This window comes from Ictidomys tridecemlineatus, chromosome X, assembly GCF_052094955.1.
Source record: "Ictidomys tridecemlineatus isolate mIctTri1 chromosome X, mIctTri1.hap1, whole genome shotgun sequence".
NCBI lineage: Eukaryota > Metazoa > Chordata > Mammalia > Rodentia > Sciuridae > Ictidomys > Ictidomys tridecemlineatus.
Genome location: NC_135493.1, coordinates 110660645 through 110682661, shown reverse-complemented (window position 1 = coordinate 110682661; position 22017 = coordinate 110660645). Strand labels below are relative to the sequence as shown.

Sequence of the window (22017 nt, the reverse complement as noted above, 5' to 3'; positions counted from 1 at the left end):
TTCTAGGCTCATTTCCCCTTCCTTAAAATTTACCTGCCTCACAGGTTGTAGTAACATTCAAAACACATAATGCTGCTGGGAAGGCCCTGCGAATGTTAAAGCATGATGCAAGTATTTATTGTTTTACTGGCACTGTCCACAGCTAATGATTTGTGATTGTTATTACTGATATGCAGCCTTAAGTACAGAGAATTGATGGACAGATGTTCCTCAACACCTGTAGAGATAAAAGATCTAAGAACTCTGTGAATAACTTAGGTTGTTGTTTTTTTCAGATCTTCAAAGTCTTAGGCTCTAATATGTGAAGTTAAACAATTACATATTTTTAAAATTAGTATATCCAGGTAGAGTTTTTGTAGCTATATACATGAAAATGATGAGACTTTTTATAAAAGTTTTACCCAAATGCTTTAGAATTACATGGATACAGCCTCCGTGCATAAAGGTGTAGGTAGTTATTTTTAATATGGTTAAAAAATTAAATAGCAAAACCAAAATGAACAATAGGGATACATTTTGCCCTATGATTTGTTTCAAAAAGAGTACTGTCTTTCCTTCAGTGTCAAAGGAAAATGAATCATTTTTAATTTTTGGATCTAGGGCACATAGCTCAATGCCAAAGTGAAAAGTGTAGTGACTTAATTTTTAACGTTTCCATTCCTCAAAAGCTGGTAGAAGTCATGCAAAGAATTCTCAGAGGATTTTAAATATCTCAGCATAGTTTTCTCTGAGTGTGTACAACTAAAGTTTAACTACTATCATTTGGGAACTTTTGAAAAGTTATTTTACATCAATTTAAAACATGGGAATTAGGAAATTTCTTTGTTATTACAATAGCATGTTGGAATGTAAAATGAAACAAAAACCAAGCTATGGATAGTTGTGTCATTTATACTGCATTGATTTTTTTTTCTTTGATAAGCTGATTTTGTTTTTTTTTCACTGGCGATAACAACAACTACTGGCCTGCTGTGTTTTTTGGGGGGAGAAACTTAGCCTAACAAATGGGTGGGCCTTACCTTCCTTAGAGTTTTGGTATATTCTGATTTATATACAAATCTCTTCTAAACATCCATATCAATATTGAATAGAGACACCTATAGAAAAAGTTGGTTAGCTCCCAGCTCTTGTTCCTCACAAACAGGCTAGAGAACATTTGTGTAAATCAGTTCAGCAGCAGTTCCTGCTGTCCTCATTATTTGCAGAGAAATCAGGGCAAAGCACACTAATGAATAAAAATAGACCGTGTTCCCTAGCTGTTTCCCTGGCCCTGTATTCACCTCCATCAGGGAAGTAGAGTATAGGATGCACCTTCCCTCTTCATCTGCATGCTTCCTCCCGGGACCAAAAAAGAAAGCTATGCCTTAGGTACACTTTCTACTCCCATCGGGGCCAGAGCTTTTCATCCAGAGAGGTACTCTTTACAATACTCAATTACTGTGTCTGTCTCCTGGCTCTGGCTAAAATTTGAAAACATTGAAAGTTTGACAGGCATATATTGACTTTTACAAAGCCTATAGTATAATGGAAATGTTTGCCAACTGAGTGCAGTTGAGTTTTCCTGGCAGTTCTGCAAGTCAGTAGGGACTTTTAATGGTCTGTATGCTGAGTCATGTACAATATATACCCCGGTTGGTTTTGATTGGACAGCACTTAATATCTAACTTCTAAATAAAACTCCTTGAATTACTAAAAATTGGTCAACATTAATATCACTAATTTAATAAGAAAGGATTCAGAGGAAAATCAATATTTGGAAAGAAGAGCTTTGTTTGTTCTTTCGAAAGGTCAAGTAAATGGATAAAGCTCCATCTCAAAGGGAATTATCTTCTGTCCTACAGCTAAAAATAATTCCTGAGAAGGGTGTAGAAAGATGTTCAGCTGTCTGAACTGACTCCTTATTCACTCTGTTTTAAATACAATGGGAGGGAAGAGACTCTATAGTCCCATGCCTTGAAATCTGGTACCCGTATAGATGGGGACAGTAAGAACTGCCCTCTTCACTGATAGAAGTTACAGGAAAACTGATCACAGTGAAGCTCTTGAAAAGAAGTTTCTATCTACACACAGATATTAATAGAACTTTATCATTAAGAGTAAGCTTGGCACTTAGGGAAATGAGAAAAGCATTCAAACTTGTACTGTGTAACAACTCTGTCAATAATGCGGATTTAGGTAAATCAGAAAACTAGCATTATAGCTTTTCTTTGCTCCCAGTTCTCCTGATTAATTCTCAGCTTTGAGTCCAAATCAGTCTACAGCTGGCTGACTGTAATGCTGACCATCCAGGTTCAAGGTCACAGTTATCATATCTGGATTGTGAACATTTTACTAACATCCCTATCGATGAAAAATACCTCTAGTTCAATATTCTTTCAGCACACCCCTCACACACATATGCATAAACAATGTATAAAATAAGCAGCAACACCATCAGTGAACAGGGAGTTGACAAAGAAACTACCCCCACTGGTTACAAGCCTACAAAGTTATAAGTAGTTACATCAAGTTAGGTATCAAGGACATTTCCTTCAGAAAGCCCAGTTGCCAGCAGAGCTGGTCCTTCTGCTTACCTGCTTTCTGTATTTGTTTAATGCCAGAGGAAAGTCCCAGGCAGCCAGGTGCAAGAATACAAAGCTCCTTGGAGGGTGGAAGGGACGCCCGGTGTCCTCTGAGCTGCGATCTCAATTCTGATGCTTTTCATGTGGCTGAAATAGCTCGAGTGCTCTGTGCCTCTCCCGGTACAGAGAGCTGCTCGGGGCTGGAGGGGAACTCAGTTTAAGGCTAAGTGTTAAAGAGAATTCCTGTCATAGCTCACAGTTGTTCTTCCTAAATATAGAGTTTGATACAAGCCATACTCTGGCTGCCTCCAAAAGGATTGACCAGGCGGGAAGCAGGGCTCAAATGTCAGCCGGGAGGTGGCTATGGTATCTTACTGCCCTCCTAATCTTCCAGAGAGGCTGATTATATTTTCTCACAAATTCTAAGGAGGTATAGAAAACTTCAAAAAGTAGGAAAAGGCTATCTTTAGCTTTATTACCTGGAGGCCAGAAGATGAGGAGCATTTAATAAAATTTGGGGGAAGCAGCTAGGGTACTGATGTCAGTGTTTTTATTCTGGCTTGGCCACTTGGGAGTTATTAAAGTTTTGATTTTTTTTAAATAATCAGTATTCAATAGTCACCAAATTATATTTAAACTATTGCATTGAACTGTATGACATTGTCTTTTTGTAGGACAAAAATGGTTAAAGGAGGGACAGGCCATAGTCCTTGTTCCTCTGCTTCACTGCCTCTACTGGGGGCATTAACTTTGACCCCCAAAGCAAAGGAGACAACAGAATAGAACAAAGAAAACAAAGATGAAGTGTCTCAGTATGACAAGAGCCAGGACCAGGTACCAAGGAAAACATTTTTAAACAGACCACACCAAACCCTAAGGCACACGACTTTTCATTTTTTTAACTTCTCCAGTCTTTGAAATTAGCTTTATATAAAACTTACCTTCAAAAGAAGGAAGGGAAGATGGGATATCATAAAGATACAGGGAAGATCAGTAGAGCAGAAGAAGGAGATTAAGAGGGAAAAGGGATGGGAAAGGGTAGGAAATATGGAATAAATTCTTAAAAATCATGCTATGTGCATATATAAATATGCCACAGCGAATTTCACCTTTATGTATAGGTAGAAAGAACCAATCAAAATATAAATAAATAGACCAGCAAAAGGAAGATCAGTAGAGAAAGGACAATGAGGAGAGGAAAGAGGGAAAGAAAAGGGGAGGACATTAACTGAAATAGAATTCCATGAATGTATTAATTTGTTGAGATGAACCTAACTACTATGTATAACTATAATGCTTTAATTAAAAAAATTTTAAATAAAAAACTGTCCTTCAGTAGAAATAATTGACAGAGTATACAGACTTAAAATCTACCCACTAAATGAAAATGAACCCTATGTCTGAGGCCTTGATGGCATGATTGAGCCACAGAACTCTTACCAGCAACCATCACCCACTAATCTTCTTGTTAGGTGAAGGAAAGAAACTTCAGTTTCTGTGAGCCCCTTAAATCAAGTTTCTGTTCCCTGTAGCTGAGTGCATTCCAAATAGAAGCAGTTGGCTTTGTTTTCAGGCCTGCAAAGAGAAAAACAATTTTCTGGGAGTTTAGGGGGTCATCAGATTATTGGGATTTATTTTAGTTTGGGGTTCACCATTGACTTCTATTATTCATATACTATTTCAAAAAAATTGTGTCTTTAAATTTCAATTTAGACATCATGCTTTAAGATTATATAGTGTCAAAAGTGAGTTATTTATACACTGGAGAAGAAAATATAAGGAGCACTTGAATATTTGTCCAGATGTTTGGCTACACCTGTGTGTTCAGAGCTCTTTACTGCACCAAAGATGTTGTCACTCCATGGACCAACAACAATGAGCCATTTGGATACCCTGCCCTGCAGTCAGCCTACACATTTTGCCACAGTCCTACCTCAGTGACCACTTGGTAGACAAAAGAAAAAATAATAAAGAATAATCAGCTTGGAGATGGGACTATGAAAAAGAACCTAGCTATGATCTATGAAAACACTTTATTTTTCCATAATATCTACTTCTATGTTAAATTGGAATTTTGACACTGCAACTATGATCAAATCAATGCTCATTTGTAATCCAGAAAAGTTTCAAGTTTCATTCCCTGGCTGATGCTGACACCTTTAAAAAGACTGGTGTGAGGGCTGGAGGTGTAGCTCAGTGATAGAGGGTTTGCCTAGCATGCAGAAAACCCCAGGTTCTATCCCCAACACTGCCCTACCCCCCAAAAAAGACTAGTTGTGCAAATGTAGCCCACTCTTCCCACTTGATACTTGTCCCCACCAGTTTGGGCAGAAAATAATTCAAAAATTTCCATAAGGGATGCGGCTGTAGCTCGGTGGCAGAGCACTTGCCTAGCATGTGTGAGGCACTGGGTTCAATCCTTAGCACTGCATAAAAACTAAAACAAATAAAGGCATGCTGTCCATCTACAACCATAACTTTTTTAATTTCCATAACATCTATCACAGTTGTACCAAAATTTTATAAATTATAGGTCATTTTATCTTAGAAAGTATAATCAGTTTTTAACAATAAATATATTGCAATATTGATGCAATCTGACTAATGGGATAGACTAATTCTGATTGAGTAATTGGTTGTACTTCTCTGTATGTTCATCTGGTAATGGCACTACCCATCTACCCAGGGCCAGTGGCCTTTAATGACAAGAAGGTTAGAATACTGACTTCATTAAATTTACTAACAGGATAAATATGGATATTTGTGGTCAGATGAATGATAGGGACCAAGAATAATTTTGGATCTTTATTTTTATCAATATTGTTGTTGCTTCCTGTTTTACCCTCTCCCATGTCTATAACCCCATTTCTCTCTGCAAAGAGTAATGCAATATTATTATCACCTTATAGTTAATCAATTATTAACTTCCACAGTTTCTTTGCATTCAGCAAGATATACATTTGGTATTATGGATCATAACAAATAAAAATCCAACAACATGAAGATATTTGTCATTTTTATAGTCTAGATTTGTATAATATTACAGATAATTTCTGGAAAGATTGCTCTCACTAAAGGTATGTTGTCCAACAATTCTACAACTAGATAAGTTATTTTCATGTGTTCTGGTCTTCTTAACTGCATTTGTAGCTAAATAATAATATGACTTAAATATCTTAACCACTATTTTGTGGTACCTATATATCACTTCATAGATATATCCCCAGTATGTGGCTCAGTGGCTATAATGAAAAAGACCAACAAGACAAATTTTTTGTGGAGAAATAAGCACCCCTCATACACTACTGGTTGGAAAGTACAATGGTACTTTCCAAAGTTGGAAGAGTTCAGCAGTTCCTAAAAAGATTAAACACAGAGGGCTGGGGTTGTGGCTCAGTGGTAAAGCGCTCTCCTTGCATGTGTGAAGCCCTGGGTTCCATCCTCAGCACCACATAAAAATAAATAAATTAAATAAAGGTATTGTGTCCATCTACAATTTAAAAATATTTTTTAAAAAGATTAAACACAGAGATACCATATAACCCAACAGTTTTCTTCTTTTGCAAGCTAATTTTGTCTATTCTGAGTCCATTGTGTTTCCATATGAATTTTAGAGTTAGCTTACCAAGTCTAGAAGGGAAAAAAAAAAAGCTGGAATTTTTTAAAGAGTTTGCATTGAACTTGTAGATTGATTCAGGTAGCATTGCCATCTTAACAAGATTAAATCTTTCAATGCATAAACATGAGCTGTCTTTCCATTTACTTCAGTCTTTTGAAATTTATTTCAATAATGATTCTATTTTATAGTTCTCAGTGTACAAGTGCACTCCTTTTGTTAAATATATTTTAAGTATTTTATTCTTTTCATTGCTATTGGAGGTGGAATTCCTTTCTTAATTTCATTTTTGGATTCCACATTGTTAGCATATAGAAATAAAATTTGTTTTATATATTGATCTTATATTCTGCAACATTGCTGAACTCATTTCTTCATTCTAGTAGGGATTTTTTTGGTAGATTTTCTTTATATAAGAGCATATAATGTGTGAATAAAGACAGTCTTAGTTTTTTCTTCCCAATATGGAAGATTTTTACTTTTACCTTTTCTTTATATATTTATTGTCAATTGCCTTGATGCCCCTCTTGATCATAGAAAGCCCATGTTTTGTCAGGTACCCATTCCCAAGCATTTTTCAGAATGCCCAAGAATTAAGGGTCATATGTTTCAGAAATCAGCTCAGTGGCCACATATCTCCTTACTAATGCTCTGGCTCCATACAATTTCTCTTACAGTTTGAAGCCTGCTCCTCCTAAACTACCCCTTTCCCTTGTCCCAGTGTAAATTCAGACCCTTTGTTTCCAAAAGTACAACTCACACAAGATTATAACATTGAGTAAAAATTCATTAAAGATTTGTGATAACAAGACAGTGGCAAAATCAAAAATAAAAAGTCAAAGCTGAGTATTATCTGTATCACATGAGACAAGCCACTTCTCTCCTTAGAACTTGGTTCTGTGGTATGATGCACTAGCCATATGTATGTCTCTCTCCTTAGAATTTAGCTTATTTCCACAGGTACCCACGGAGAGGAAAAATTTTTTTTTCCTAAAAAGAAATACTGCATAGAGTTATAATTTCCACTCACAAGGAAAATCATTTTTATACAATTATGCAGAGCATTTTAGCATTTCCTTGCCTTCAAACTACCATTTTGAAAGGAGACCTTTGTTTCACCTTTGTGTAGTTCAATAGCTTTTTTCCCCAAAAGTATTTTCTTTCCAAAATAAAAGGACTATCTAGCCTCAGAAGTGAATTCAGACCTCCATCTCCAAAAACATGCTCTGCTCCTCTGTCCTCAGAGAAATTGCCGACATCTACCTCTCAATGCTTTTAGTCACCCTTTATCATGATAATAACATTTTATTCATTCATTCATCACATATTTTATTACACCTACTATAATTCAGGCAGTTCGATAGATGCTGAATGTTTCAAAGTAAATAAAATGTAGTTTTGTATTCTAGGAACCTATTTGCCACAGTCTGGTGCAGGAGACAAACAAGTAAATAATAACATAATTGTAAGCTGTGTGTGCCATTGGGAAAGTAACTATACAAACTGCTATAGGACTCCAGAGGAAGGTGACCTATTTCTCCCATGGGGCTGAGTGCTTCACCAAGAAGGAAATGTTTGAGCTGAATGACCTGAACCTCTATTAAGTGTAGGCACTGTTCCATTCCTACTGTTCTGGGGAGAAAACAATAAATGAGGCTGAGTATGTCCCTGTTCTCAGAGCTTATCACTGGGAAAAAGGGCAGACAAAGCTAAGTAAACTAATAAATGGATAATTATAAATTCTACTAAGTTATATGAAAACAAATACTAAGGAAGAGAATAATGGGGGAGAGGGAGGAGTGGTGGTATGAGAGGCATCTCTCCAAGAAAACTGAAATTGATATGATGAGAAGGAACTGAGGAAAAGGACATTCCAGGCAGCAGAGGCCACATGTACAAAGGCCCTGAGATGGAAACATATATGTGTTCTCAGAACTCAAAAGAAATACAATATGGCCTGAGCATAGATGAGAGTGGCATGAGATGAGGTGAGCAAGAAAGTGGCTAGTGAGGCTTTGTAGGCCATTTTGGCAAGAAGTACTGGTTTTATTCTAAGTGTAATGGGAATCCTTGGAAGGTTTTAAGCAGTGGAGTTGCCTGGTTTACATTTTAATGACCTCACTACTGCTATAATAAATGGATTATGCTAGAACAAGTGGATAAAATGATGAAAAGGCTAGAGGTTATGGTGACCTGAACAAAGAGAGATTCAGAATGTATTTTAGTAATTGAGTTAAAAGTTCCTTGCTAATGGGCTGGAATATGGTAGAATGGGAAAGAGGAATGGCAGGTGTCTCTTAAGTTTCAGGCTTGGACCATGAAATTTAAGGGAACTGGTGCATTGGGGGAGGAGTTAAGGTAGCAGCAACAATGAGATACACATCATAAGTTTTGACATTGGGCTTGGCACATAGTATACTCATAAGGCAGAGCATTGTGATATAGGATATACGTATTTGGGACTTCATCCATGGATCTGGCTCATGACTCTGACCTACCTCAACTGATAGTAGGTCAGAAGACCCTCCTTGTTCCAGAGGGTTCCTGCCCCATACCCAGGGGGGCAGGATTGCTGCACAGAAAGGCAAAGAAGTATCTGAATAGACAAGTTTTGCTGGGTTTTCCCACTCACTCTATTAGTAATCATAGCTATGCAATAAAATCTTCATAAAAACTGAAAAGAATAGGGTTCAGAAAGCTTCTGGATAGCTGAACACATGGAGTTCCCTAAAAGGTGATGTTCCCAGAGGGCATGGAAGCTCCACACACCTGTCATTCTTTACCCTGTGCTTCCCTTCATCTGTCTTGTTAAAATACCATTAACAATAAACCAGTAAACCTAAGTTTCCTCGAGTTGTGGGGGCCACTCAAGCAAGTTAGTTGAATCTGAAGAGGGGACTGTGGGAGCTTTGATTTGTAGCCGTTTGGCCAGAAACACAGGTTAAAATAACCTGAGGCTTTTGACTAGCATTTACAGTGGAACAGGTTGGGGAGGCATCTTGGGGACTGAGCCCTCAACCTATAGGATCTGAAACTATCTCCAGGTATATGCATCTGAACTTAATTAGATTTGAGGACATCCAGCTAGTGTCTACTAAAGAATTGCCTGTTTTTCTGCTAAGGAGAAATCCTCACACCTTTTGAGGTCATAACCATAATTCATGTTGTTAATGTATAATGGGAAAGACTGAGTCTGAGTTAGAGTTAGTTCTTCCTTCTATATCCTTGGAGACATGAAGAATTAAAAGGTCATTGCTATCAGGTGCAGTGGTGCACACCTGTAATTCCAGCAGCTCGGAGGTTGAAGCAGAAAGATGGCAAGCTCAAAGCCAGCCTCAGCAACTCAGAGAGGCCCTAAGCAACTTAGTGAGACCCTGTCTCTAAATAAAATATATAAAAGGCTGGGGATATGGCTCAGTGGTTAAGTGCCCCTGAGTTTAATTCCTGGTACAAAAAAAAAAAAAAAAAGTCATTGCTGACCTCAGAAGAGTTTCAATTGATTGTGGAAGCTTTTCAAAAAACAGGTCACAGTTCTGGAGGCCTTGGAGCCTCAATCCAGCAGGTCTCCCTTCCCTCCTCTTTCTGCTTCTCTCTGCTGATTGGTCATGTCCCTTTCATCCTGGCTTTCTCAGGAGGCAGGAACTATGGCTACCAGCACCTTGTGACTTACATTGTCCTGCTTGTTCATGAGAGGCAATAAGACCTTATAGTCATAGTTTCAAGCTGAAAAATCCCAAAGATTGACTCTGGTTGGGTTTGAATCACACACCAACCCCCTCTATGGCTGGAAGTAGAGCTGAGATACTGAGGTTGGACCAGCGTCTTCTCTATAATGGTTTCTGTTGCAGGAATCTGGAGCCCAATAAGAATAAGCTAGCTCCCTTCACCTTCTGACATGTTGGGGTTGGAGGAGATGGAAGCTGTTCCTTGTAGTACAATGAAGTGCTGTTCCCTTAGGGACAGGGTGGTTCCAGGATGACACATCCATGATATCTGCCACATTGGAGAATGGCATTATGGAAATAATAACTTAATAACTAAGAATTAGGCAAAGTATGTTGTTACCTCTTTCACAGGTTCTTTGTCTCCCTTCATAATAAATAAATCCTTTCTTTTTATTTCATAAAAGCAAATTGCTTCTGTGAGGGGCACCACAGCACACAATTCGAAGGGACTTCATTCATTTTACATTCCAGAATTTAGAATAGAAAGGGAATGGTATTGCCTGGAATCTTTCAGAGCCTTGTGCATGATTTTCAATAAATCCTTGTTGTATGACTATATTAAAAAAAACAGGTAGGTTACTATGGGTTGTGAAATGAATGAAGAATTGAGGCAGTAAGTGGACGTGTCCCTTCTGAGACTCCTGATTAAGAATAAAGAAAGGGGGGCTGGGGATGTCACTCAGTGGTAGAGCACTTATTTAACATTTGCAATATCTACTGTCAAAGAGAGAAAGAGAAAGAGGATGGTAGCTGGGTAGCCGGGTTTGGAGATATCTAATATGAAGGAAAAAAAAAAAAAACCATGCCAAATTTCAATCTGAGCAATATTTAAACATGTTTATAAGCCAAGGTGAAGAAAATGATAGAGGGTAAGAAGAGGTCATTGGTGACTAAGGCTCAGAGGAGGGAATGAAATCCAGCCTCCAGAAGTAGAAACTCTGAGAAAGTGTTCAAGTAGAAAAGCTGATGGCAAAAACTTGTATGAAGGTCTGCTATAATTTGGATCTGAAATGTCCCAGAAACACCCATGTGTTAAATGTAGGCTTGATCTCCAGAGTGGCACTAATGGGAGGCTGTGGAAGCTTTGAGATGTGGAGCTTAGAGGGCAGAAGTGTCCTTGAAGGGGATATTGGGACTCGGGGCCTTCCCCTTCCTCCTTCTCTCAGTTTCACATCCACCTTGAGATAAACAGCTTGTTCTACCACATGGTCCCTGCTGTGGTAAGCTGCCTCGCCACAATCCCAAATGCAATGAGGCCAAGAGAACAAGAACTGAAAACTTCTAAAACTGTAAGTCAAAGTAAATTTTTCCTCTTTATAAGTCAATTATCTCAAGGATGTTTTAGAGTAATGGAAGCTGACTAACATAGAGTCATAGGGCTGAGGAAGTAGGAACAGGGAGAACAGAGGCCACCTGGTGACCTGCCTCAACTCTCTAAAGGTCTTGAAAAAGAAATCAGGTGTAGGGAATAGGGAAGAGCTGAAAGGATTGCCCAACAGTAATGCAAGCACAGCTGAGGTTGGAAACCTTACAAGTGATTTGTTAGAAAGTGTTTCCAGGAAAAACCCGAGCAAGGGCACTTTCTCAAGTCCCACAGAAGTTATCTTGTACCTGACACCACATGGGAGACCTGGAGCATAAGTTATGCCATGGAATTATCACACCTCAGGCCAAGTGGTGGAGGCTGTCATACTCCTGTGTCCACCAGTCATTAATGAAGTACTGCCCAGGGGAACAAATTCCCAGGGCTTCTGGCTCCCCTTACCTTAGAAAGGTATGCTCCAAAACCCCTAGGGTGGGCCTCCCAAAGAAAACTAAGGTATTGGAAATAGACACCCACTAGAGCCAGGAGCAGATAAGAAATTGGGGAAGGGGGACTGGGGAGTACCAGACAGTGCACCATCATGATCTGTCCTAGCACAGCTGCCCATCATGGCATATGGGCCTCAGCAAAGTTGCCCTTAACTAGATTGACATCTTGTTTCCAAAAAGCCTAATCGATTTGGATCAGACTCACAAAATTCTATTAATGCACTTCTGTTCTCATTGGTCATTTTCTAATGGGTGGTGAAATGGAATATTTCTACAGGGTTTTGGCAGTCTATAAATATATTTAATTATGCTTTTCTGATTTGTCACATGAAACCTCTATAACCTGGCTTCTTTTCAAAAAAGAAAAAAAAAAGAGGTAATTCCAGTCCCTTTGGTGACACATAGTAGATGGAACAGTAACATGCACCAGAGAACTGGAATACTACAGAAACATCACTGTGGCCCGTGTGCCCTTGAGTGAAAATTTTACTCAATTTCAATTTTACTCAAGGTCAGTATATATAAAACCAGAGAAAATCACAATTGCACCACACATTATAAAGGGTAAATTCTCACTCTCCTTTCCTTCCTGCCCTATAAAGTCTGTTTTAAAAAATAAATCAATGAATTAAAACAACACAATAAACTCATAAATAACTGGGTCCTCCTAGAGAGAGAAAGGGATAAAAACCTAAACTTAAAGTGTGTCATAGATAGACAGCGAGATGTGTTGACACACACCTGTAATCCTAGTGGCTCAGGAAGCTGAGGCAGGGAGATCATAAAGACTGAGAATGTAGTTCAGCACCCCTTGGTTCAATTCTTAGAACCAGAAAATAAAATATAAATCAGAAAAGAACACTGAATTTTTAGGTTAACTTGACAAGGGTAAAGGAATTTTCTGTGATGTCCATGTGATTGCAGTATGGTTTGGAGTTATTGCCCTAGGAAGTAATAGCCCGGTTTGCCTCCTCTGTGTATCTGTTTACCTTGAAGATCACATTTGGTGTGGGAAGGGGAGTAAAAGGGGAGTAAAAGTTCTCCTTAAGAACTTTCTCTTAGATTCATAGTCTTGATATCACCCCAGAACCAAGTTGAAAAATACTAACAACAAAGATTCAAAGTATGAATGTGCTTGGCACACTGAAGCAAGTGGCTTTAGTGCAGCAAGCCAGACAGTGAAAGGAAAGCTGTAGCCAAAATTAGATCACATAGAATCTTACAGAAGCTTCTCTGTGCCAGGTACAGTTCTAGGCACTAGAGATACCTCAGTGGACAAAACAGGAATCCTTGCCCTCTTGGGTCTTTTATTGAATGAACTCCTAGCTCTAAGTCTCAGGGAGTCAGAGAATAGTGAGGTAGGAACTACTGGAGTAGGAATGCTAGGGGAGAAGCAGGTTTGGGGATAAAAAACAAAATTTGGTTTGGAAAATATTATGTTTATGATGCCTATTAGATCTCTAAATAGAGCTATCAGACAATATGGGTATCTCAATGTGAAGTTCAGGAAAGTAGTCTAGGCTGTGATCCAAATTGGGGGATCACCACTGTGGAAATGGTATTTAATACCAGAGGTTCAGATGAAATAGATCACCTAGAGAAGAAGTGGAACTAGAGCAGAGATGGTGTCAACAGGCTGAGCCCTAGAGCAGGGCAACATTTAGAAGTCAAGGAGAGACTGAGAAGTGAGGGGAGTGGGACTTGGTATTTCATAGGTACAGAGTTTGAGTTCTGTAAATGGATAGTGGTGATGGCCGCACAGCAACGTAAATGTAGTTCATGCCACTGAACTGTACCCTTAAAAACATTTAAAATGATACATTTTGCTGGGTGTGGTGGCACACATCCATAATCCTAGCAACTTGGGAGACTGAGGCAGGAGGATTGCAAATTCAAAGCCAGCCTCAGCAACTTGGTGAGGCCATAAACAAGTCAGCAAGACCCTGTCTCTACACAAAAAAATAAAGACTAGAGATGTGGCTCAGAGGTGAAAGCCCTTCTGGGTTCTATCTGTAGTGAAGAAAGAAAGAAAGAAAGAAAGAAAGAAAGAAAGAAAGAAAGGAAGGAAGGAAGGAAGGAAGGAAGGAAGGAAGGAAGGAAGGAAGGAAGGAAGGAAGGAAGGAAGGAAAAGAAAGAAAAAGAGAGAGAAGGAAGAAAGAAGAAAAGAAAGAAAATTTTATGTTAGGTGTATTTTATCACAATTTAGGCAGAGGGATAGAAAGAGACTGGGAGGTAAATGAATACAAGAACCCAAATGGAAGGCTTCCAGAAAGGAGGTGTGATCAACCATGTCAAATACTGCTGATAAATCAACAAAGAGTTAAACATTGGTCTTGGCAACATATAGAGTCATTGTGCCCTTAATGGTGGGGCAGGTGGAATTGTACTGAAAGATGTAATGAAGGATGAAGAAGACAAGATGGGGAAGTAGCTGACTCAGGGTGGCAGATAAATGGAGACAACAGCTGGACATGGTTAAAGAAGTCTTATTTTAAGACCAAAAATAGTGTATCATCTTTGAGGGCTGAGGCTGTAATGATCCCAAAGGGAATGGGACATTGACAGAGGAGAGAGGACACTTGTCACAGCCATACCCAGCCCCTGAGCAACCAAGAGCCTTAAGGATCTAATTTACATGGGGACAGGCAGTGGCAGATGGCAGGCTGGCCTCCACAAGAGCAAAGGATGTGCAACTGATCCATGATGTCAGGAGTGGGCATGGTGTGTGGGTACAGAGGCAAGCAGGTGGGGCTGCTTGCCAGTGGGAGGGCAAAGACGTGCTCTTCTGACCAAGACTCTTTTTGCTGAAACAAGAAGCAAGGTTGTCAGCCAATAGTGAGGAGTGGAAAGAGATTTTGAAGTTGTTTGTTTGTGGTGCTGAGGATTGAGTCCAGGACTTTTTGAATGTAAGGCAAACATGATTTGGGACTTTTGAGAAGCATTAAAATAGCCCTCTTAAAGGGAGGGAGGGACAATTGGCACTGGATTTAGTAAGCTATTCTTGGTGCCTAATTAGGGTTTGTGGTCAACAATGTAAAGTGAGGTCAGAATCAATTTTTATCTGAACATGTAACATTTTTTGTTAATACTGAATAGTGTATAATACCAGTCTTATTATCTCTGATTCATTTATTATAGACAAGAATTTTTAAAATATCTCTAAGTATGTTTTATAAAAATGCAAGCCATCAAAATATATCATTCATAAATCTCTAAGTACTGACAACATTTTGTCAAAATATATACTTTGGAGACTTCTGTAAATACCATTAAAAGGCCAGGTTCAGTGGCATATGCTTTTAATCCCAGTTTATAATCCCAGCTCCGGAGGCTAACACAGGAGGATGGCAAGTTCAAAGCCAGCCTCAGCAAAAGTGAGTTGCTAAGCGACTCAGTAAGATCCTATCTCTAAGTAAAATACAAAATAGGGCTAGGGATGTGGTTCGGTGGTCAAGTGCCCCTGAGTTCAATCCCCTATAACCACCCCCCAAAAAAATACTGTTAAAGGGAAAATTCCTTAGACTATTCAAATTTAGTAGAGTTTAATTGACCAAAGCAAAACAAAGACAATTTAAAAATCAGGCAGGTTCTGAGAACTCCAGTCAACAACATGATCAGATAGCATTTATAGCAAAACAGAAGTGAGAAATAGAAAACAACTTAATTGTTTATAGTCTAGTCAATTAACCAGTAAATTGGTTACAGCTTAACTAGTTAATTGTTTACAGCTTAGTTAATTGTTTACAGCTTAGTTAATTAACCACAGGACCTCCTGGAACCAACCAAAGCTCACTGAGTGTGTTTGAACTCTATATTGGTTTGGTCTGTCAAGCCCCATGTGATTGCTTAGTCCAAATTCATGGCCTTCCACAAAATATTGTTTAATAATACAAAAAACAAGTTTTGAAAGGACCTCATGAAAGAATAGAAACCAATAAAGAAGGGGATTGGGAGGAAGGAGAAGGGAAGGGAAAGGGGAGGTAGTGGAGAATGAGACTGATTAAACTATGTTATGTGCATGTATGAATATTTCACATTGAATCCCACTATTATGTATAATTATAATGCACCAATAAAAACCATAAAAAGAACTTCTTCCAAATTTGAAAAATATCTAGCCAAAAATAGATATAAAATATTTTAATATTACAGTTATTAAACTTCATTGAATATATGCAAACACAATTATACATAATTCAATATGTGTATATGGACAGTATTATATATTTTATATTCATATCTTTTACATATCTATATCTGTATAAACACAAACATAAAATTTCAATTCAATGTTCATTTGTTATCGCCATGAAACATTTGCAAAAAATGTTTAAGGTATTGTGATACCAAAAAATCTTCAAATTCCCAAATTTAGAAGTTGTATATTTTGGGGGGAGAAGGATGGGTACCAGGGATTGAACTCAGGGGCACTCAACCACATCCCTAGCTCTATTTTGTATTTTATTAGAGACAGAGTCTCACTGAGTTGCTTAGAGCCTCGCTAAATTGCTGAGGCTAGCTTTGTACTCACAATCCTCCTGCCTCCATCTCCTGAGCCACTGGGATTACAGGTATGCACCACTGCATCCAGCCTAGAAGTTGTATATTCTACTAATCAATAGGATTAAGAGACAACCAAAGAATGGAAGAAAATATTTGCAAACTATTCATCTGACAAGTGATTACTATCCAGAATATATAAGAAACTCAAAAAGCTATACACCAAAAGCCAAATAATTTTAAAATGGGCTAAAGAAATAGACATTTCTCAAAAGAAAACATACAAATGGCTGACAAGTATATGAAAAAGTGCTCAGGATCACTAATCATTGAGGAAATGCAAATCAAAATCATGATGAGTACTATTTCATCTAAGTTAGAATGGCTATCATCAAAAAAATATGCTGGCAAGGATGTGGAAAAATAGAAATTCATATACTTTTGGTGGGAATGTAAATTAGTATGGTCACTAAAGAGGCCACTAAGGAGGTGCCTCCAAAGATTAAAAGTAGAACTGCCATATTATCTAGCAATTCTAATGCTGTGTATATATCCAAAGGAGATGACATCATTTTACCAAAAAGATACTTGCATCTCCCATGTTTATTGCATTATTATTCACAATAGCTAAAATGTAGAATCAATCTAGATGCCCAGCAGTGGATGAATAAATAAAGAAAATGTGGCACACTCACACAAAATGGAAAATTATTCAGCCATAAAAAGAATGAGCCATGTGTAGTGATGCACGACTGTATTCCCAGTGACTCAGGAAGCTAAGACAGGAGGATTACAAGTCTGAGGCCAGCCTCAGTAACTTAGCAAGACTCTGTCTCAACATTATGTCATTTGCTGGTAAATAGATGGAAATGGATACTAACATGCTAAGTAAAATAAACCAGTCCCAAAAAGTCCAAGTTCAAATGTTTTTACTGCTATTCGGAAGTTAATTGAAAATAAAAGAGGAGTTGAAATCTGGAGTGATCCAATAGAAATTATTTAAAAAGTAATAAAGCACCAAATTAATTTTTCAATATTTACAACTTGATTTATTTCAATTTTCAATATTTATGAGAGAGAGAGAGAGAGAGAGAGAGAGAGAGAGAGAGAGAGAGAGAGAGAGAGAAGGTGAGGGAATTTCATCAAAATAGAGGAAAGATCAGTAGAGTAGACAAAGGGGATCAAGGAGGAGGAAGAAGAGATAGGAAAAGGTAAGAACAGTGGATTAAATCTGACCAAACTTTTGTATGTGCAGATGTGGCATGGTGGGTCCTGGCATTGGGTTTATCCACAGAATATGAATTTAATTTTTTTAAAAAAGTAAGCTGTAAGGATTGAAGAGGGGTGGAGGAGGACAAGTGCTGGGGACTGAATTGGAGCAGGTTGGGTTCCATGCTTTTGCAATTATGTCAGGGTGGATCTCGGTGTTATATCATAACTAAAAAGAATAAATTGAAAAAAATAAATGAGATTTTTTAAAAATTGAAAAAAAAGCCCTTATCTCAAAAGCTCAGTATTAAAGCAACCTGGATTCAATCTCCAGTAGTAAAAATAGAAAATGAACTTCTGTTGTCTGCAGTAACATGGGTGGAACTGAAGGGTAATATGTTGAATGAAATAAGCCAGACACAGAAAGACAAACACTATATGTTCTTACTCATTTGGGAAACTAATAAATCAAGCTCATAGAAGAATGGACTGAAAGAGGACTCACTGGAGACTGAGAAAGATGGGGGGAACAGGAGGATAGAAAGAAGTTCAATAAGAGCATCAAAACATAGAGATGAGGAATTAATTCTGGCTATTCAATAGAACAGTAGGAAAACTATTACTTAAGACAATCTATGGTATATTTCAAAATGACAAGAACAGAAGAATATAAAATACCCAACATAAAATGATCAAAGTTTGAAAAGGCAGAAAATGAAAAATCTGACTTGATTATTATACATCATATATATGTATCAAGTTACCAAAATACTCCATAATGATGTACAGATATTATGTCTTAATAAAAATTAAGTTGTATATTCCAGTTTCTGATCCAGATGCTGAAACACTAGAAAATAACAACAAAAAGAAAGAAGTAGAACAACTGGAGAAACTCTAAAATATTCATTTAAATAACTTAAGGATTGAATAAAAATAAAAATTGAAATTACAACATATTTCTAAATGAACAGTGAAAACAATATACACTCACAGGAAAATCCACACCCCTAAAGAACTAACTCCTTATAGAAAGAGCTGTAAAATAGTGTGGTCATGTCTGTCAATGAAACACAAAGGCAAAAAATAGGAAGACATAGTGAGGTAACATGGAGACCCATGAAGTATTTATCTTCTTGTTTAGATGATAATTTGAGATCCAATTTAGCAACCTTACATGCTTCCTGCATAGAAGTAAATGACTCAGAATAAGAACCATCAGCAATCATAGCTGGTCCAAAAGTATTCAATAGCATATCAACCTTTCCTGCCACTTCTATCACAATGGAATGGCCAGACCAAAAGAACATCCTGTCTTAGGGAAATAGAGGAACAAGGGATTCTCTTTTCCTTCTTTGTCCACTGTGCCCATCATGTAGATAGTCCTTTTTCCTTTCTAAGTGTCTGGTGATGGATACTTAATGTGGTTGATCCTCACAGGCCAGTGAGGGGGGAAAGTTATTTACTCCACCCTATTTTTATGTCAACTGGAGTATCTATAAATAATTCAGCATAAATATGGAAGATTCCTAATATGTATAAGGGTCAAGAGAACAGCTGCAAGGAAGGATAAAATGTATCTTTGAGACAGGGAAAGTGGCATATGCAAGGAAATACAGTAAGTACATTGAGTTTATAGGAAATGCACTGATTCAATTTACTAACACTCCTAGGCACTGGAGAAAAGACTATGAAATATGTCTTCAAGAAACTCACAGATTGGGGCTGGGGATGTGGCTCAAGTGATTGCGCGCTCGCCTGGCATGCGTGCGGCCCAGGTTCAATCCTCAGCACCACATACAAAGATATTGTGTCTGCCGAAAACTAAAAAATAAATATTAAAAATTCTCTCTTCCCCCCCATCTGTCACTCTCTCTTAAAAAAAAAAAGAAAGAAATTCACAGATTGATAGAGGGTCTCCGACAATGTTCATTTCCCCTGGAGTGATTCAATAGAAAATATATGTGAAATTATTTAAAAAGCAATAAAGCACTAAATTTGATTTTCAATATTTACAACTTGATTTATTTCAATATTCAATATTTATGACTTGATCATAATAATCTCCCTAATAATATATAGCAATGGTTAGCAAACTATAGTCTGCTGCCTATGCCTATAAAAATAAAGTTAGAAAGGCAGAGTAAAGTTGTTGAAACAGAAATGACCTGGCCTTCAAAGGCTATAATATTTACTATTTTCCTTGTACAACAAGAGATTATCTGGGTAGGATGGGGTGCACATGTAGTCCCAACTACTTAGAGGCTGAGGCAGGAGGATTTCTTGAACCCAGGAGTTTGAGGTCTTCTGGGAAACATGGTGAGACCCACATCTAAAAAGAGAAATTAAAGAAATGATGATCTAACTTTGATATACAGAGTCATGAAGACATTCTCTAGGTCACTCAATTCCCCCTGTGTCTTCTTTCTGCTGTTTTTGCATTTTAAAAAAAGACCATCTTCATTTAAAATAAATTCTTTAAGATATTGTGAAAAACACAGGATGGTATGTTTTCAACTCTTCCAACAATAAAGTAACATATACTTACTATTTATTACTTTCAATTTGATTGAGTTCTTAGAAATGAAAATTTCCTTTTATAAATGAAAAAATGTATTTCACAAGGTGGTGACTTGCTTTTTTCCATTTAAAAAAATGAAACATTTTTTTCCTTAAATTTTGACAAAATATCTTCTAGAAGAAAGAATTGCTTCATGTTAAGGTGACTTGCTTGAATCTGGTTTTTTTAAAGTTTTTTTTTTTTAAGAGAGAGAGAGATGATAGAGAGAGAGAGAGAGAGAGAGAGAGAGAGAATTTTAATATTTATTTATTTTTTTAGTTCTCGGCGGACACAACATCTTTGTTTGTATGTGGTGCTGAGGATCGAACCTGGGCCGCACGCATGCCAGGGGAGGGCGCTACCGCTTGAGCCACATCCCCAGCCCCCTTAAAGGTTGTTTTTTTAAAAAAAAAAAAAAAAAAACTAGTGTTTTAGGTATAGATGAACACAATACCTTTATTTTATTTATTTTTTAATTTATTTTTATGTGGTGCTGATAATTGAACCACATGTGCTAGGCAAGTGCTCTACCACTTAGCCACAATCCCCCCATCCCTTTAATCTGTTTTATTATTGCCAAGCAACCTCATCTTAAATCCCAAAGTTCTAACTTCTTTTAATAGACACAGAGGCATTATCTGAGTTCCAAGAATTTATATTAAGCTCTTACAAAGTGTGTTATGAATGTAGCCCACACAAATACTGAAACATAACTCTGGAACAGCTGCATTAGAGCCAAGGCAGGTTTCAGTTAGCATTTACTCTTTGAATATAACAAATATATAGCAGTGAAAAACCAATTGAAAAACAAATATTAGTTGGTATTGGATTGATCCCACAGTGGTATCTGTGATCATCTGAACACTGAAGCCATAGCCATGTGACCTAACCAAACTTGAACTTTCTTCAAGTTCACTATGAACTTGAACTTTCTTCTTCCCTGCTAAATATTATTTCATACATATTCTAAAAATCATCATTTCACCTAGAACCAACAGATTTGCTATCCTTTGATATTTCAATTGAGTTTTGCCAGGGGTGCAGCCTTTGGTTTATTTTTTAACTAGACCTTTGTAAGTCACTTTTGAAGCTCTGAAGAAATAACTGGCAAATGTCAGTTTTGAAAACCTGGCAGATAGTCATACTTAATATTCAGTCTTCTTATTATCATTTAGAAACATCACTCCCCTAGTCCCTGACTCTCTTCGAATGATTTCTTCTAGACACAAGTCATTGAGTAATTTTGGGAATGTTAAGTCACCTGTTTTAAAGGCTGATGTTGTTCCAAAATAGGCACGAAGCAGCAACCTTGGCCAAGAAAAGCCTTAGAGAGAAGCATATGCATTAACATGAGCAGCTCTTGGAAAGTAGATAAGAGGGATATCTTTAGGCAAAAAGGAGGAAGAATCCAGTTTGGCTACATAAAAGAGCTAGAAATATTCTTGCAGATTGTGAATACATTGTATTTCTACACCTTATCTGAAGAGTCTACCCATTAGCAATCTACTTCTGGGTACAATCAAGCTTTTGGGGGGGTACTGGGAATTGAACACAGAGGTGCTCAACCACTGAGCCCCATCCCAAGCCCTTTTTATTTTTTATGTTGAAACATGGTCTCACTAAGTTGCTTAGAGCCTTGTTAATTTGATTGGGCTGGACTTTATTGATCCTTGTGCCTTATCCTCCCATGATGCTGGGATCACAAGCATGTGCCACCATGCCTGGCCACAGCAGAGCTTAAAAACATAATTAATACCTTTCCCATTAGTAGATGTCATGGGTGAAATTGTGTACCCACAAAATTCATATGTGGAAGTCCTAACCCACAGTACCTCCAATTTTGACCTTATTTGGAAGTAGGACCATCACAGATATAATTTGTTAAGAAGAGGTCATCTGGAGTAGATTATGTCCTACTTCAATATAACTAATATCCTTATAAAAGGAGAAATTTGAGTACAGACACATATACAGGGAGAACACAATGTGAACATCAAGGCAAAGATCATGGCAATGCCTCTACAAGACAGAGAT

General features: G+C 37.6%; 1 protein-coding gene across 1 annotated transcript in view; it reads right to left on the bottom strand.

Moving 5' to 3' along the window:
* The window catches only part of Smpx (small muscle protein X-linked), a 129321-nt gene that overhangs the window by 53251 nt on the left and 54053 nt on the right, over positions 1 to 22017 (bottom strand). The window contains exons 2-3 of the mRNA XM_005334815.4: positions 4002 to 4136; positions 2574 to 2761 (exon numbers count right to left, since the gene is read on the bottom strand). The gene's annotated coding sequence lies outside the window, so the exon portion shown is untranslated. The remainder of the gene's footprint in view (positions 1 to 2573; positions 2762 to 4001; positions 4137 to 22017) is intronic.